The following is a 2,007-nucleotide window of genomic DNA, read 5'->3' as shown; positions in this document are numbered from 1 at the left end:
GCGGGCTTTTAAAATAAAAGTGAATCATTTTAGCCCGCCACTTATTCCAACCCCTCGTGTAGTACTCATTCACACTCCGAAGCACGTCATAGAGACCGCTCCCGGAGTCCAGCGTCACATACCTGCCCAGGCTGTTGAACAGCTCCGCCACCGCGTCGTCGGTCCCGACGGCGTTACGTATGATCCCCTCGGACGCCAGGACCGCGACGTCCTTGGCGGAGTCGACCATGACGTCCATGAAGGCGACGTAGCACGTTACCTCGTTCCCGGCGAGCACGTGGAGGCGCTCGAAGGCCATGAGGTTGAGGAGCTCGCATTCCGTGGCGTCGTCGACGGTGACGGCGGGCAGGGCCAGGACCCGTCCACGAAACGGACGTCGAGACGGCTGTCGGTCCCGCTCTTCTCGAAGCGGACGCCCGCCTCGACGAGCCACGCGGCGGAGGGGACGGCGCCCTCTCTCCTGCTAGGGGCTACGTACGTCTCGGAGCGCCCAGAGGCTCCGAGGGGCACCCGGTCTCTGCTAGGAGGGGATTCGTATGCTTCGAAGCGCCCGGGGGCTACGCCTGTCATGCAGATGCCCGATGGATCTGGGCTGATCACTTCTTCACGCGTTGGGAGGTGGTCTTCATCTGTTTCTGGGGCTCCCGTGCGCCTTCCACGTTGACAGCAGCTCCGGAGGAAGGCTTTCGCAGGGGCCACTAGCGCGCGTTGGAGACGGCTTCCCCAGCTGGGAATCGGACACAGCTTCTGCGAAACAGGTCCAGGGTGTGGAGGCCTAGCCCGACTTGAGAGGGCACCGGTCGTGAACCCATGAAATCGAGGACCAGCCGGTTGATCTCATCATCATCTTCATCATCATCCTAGAAAAAAGTACACGTGGACAAAAAATGGTCTCAGCCTCTTTTCATTAATTTATTTATTATTTTTTTAATAATCCCGGCCTTAATTTTAGTTAGTACAACGGGTCTTAAATATAGAGGGACCCAGTTTTATTTATTATTTTTTCAACCATTGGCTGCATTTTGCAATCTCCACTGAAGCATATTCTAAGGAATATGTCAAAATAGAGCTTTGCAACTCCAAGCATACTCCTCCATTTCCAACTCCATTTCAATTTCTCTCAATTTAACAATTCTTTTATACTTATTTTAAAAATAAATAAAAATTATAAACTAATAATTAAATATATAAAAATAATAAAAGTTATATAATATAAACAATATTATTAATAATATTATTAAATGTATTAATATAAAATAGGCATTCGGAATCCAAAATTCAAATATGCAGCTGGTGGGGGGATTTTGGAGGAAAAACTCCAAATATGCAGCTGGTAGGGGGATTTTGCAGCCGGGCTCTTGCAGCCGGGCTCTAAAATTTGGAGCTCAGCTGGAACCTAACCGGGCAGCCCGGTTGGAGAAGCTCTTACCGGAGCTCGGCCAGCCTCCGCAGCAACCAACCTCTTCAGAACAAGCAGCGGCAACTGGTTCTCGATCCTCAGCATGTCCATCTTTATATGCAGCATAATATTCGTCATCCCGTGGTGACTAAATATGGGATCAGTCCACGCATAATCATCCATAAAACCACCGCTCCGATAAACCTTCGAAAACCTCAAAACCTCAAGCATGAAACACCCGTCGAAGAGCATCAGCCTCAAGAACAACTCCCGGCCCCTCTCCTCCCTCCACCTCCCGTCGAGACCCTGATAGGAATCCATAAGCTCACCCGCGACCTCCTCGAGCGCGCTCATGAAGCCTCGCAAGGGCTTCTGAGCTCTCCTTAGGAAGTGGACGAGGGCCCGGCGCTTGTGGACCTCCATCGCTCCGATGAGGTCGGCGCCGTTGAGCTCGCTTTCGATGTCCACCACCCAGCTGTCGTCTACGTTGGCCATCGCGATCTCAATGCAATTAAAAAGAGAAGTTAAATATTATGAGTTGAAGCGCAGCTGAGGGGATATATGGAGTCGACGGAGGATTTGGGGGCAGGTGAAGGCGACGGAGGATT

The sequence above is a fragment of the Asparagus officinalis genome, chromosome 9 (genome assembly GCF_001876935.1).
Source record: "Asparagus officinalis chromosome 9, Aspof.V1, whole genome shotgun sequence".
NCBI classification, from domain to species: Eukaryota; Viridiplantae; Streptophyta; class Magnoliopsida; order Asparagales; family Asparagaceae; genus Asparagus; species Asparagus officinalis.
The sequence above is the reverse complement of the archived record's forward strand: the minus strand, read 5'-3'. Positions refer to the sequence as shown.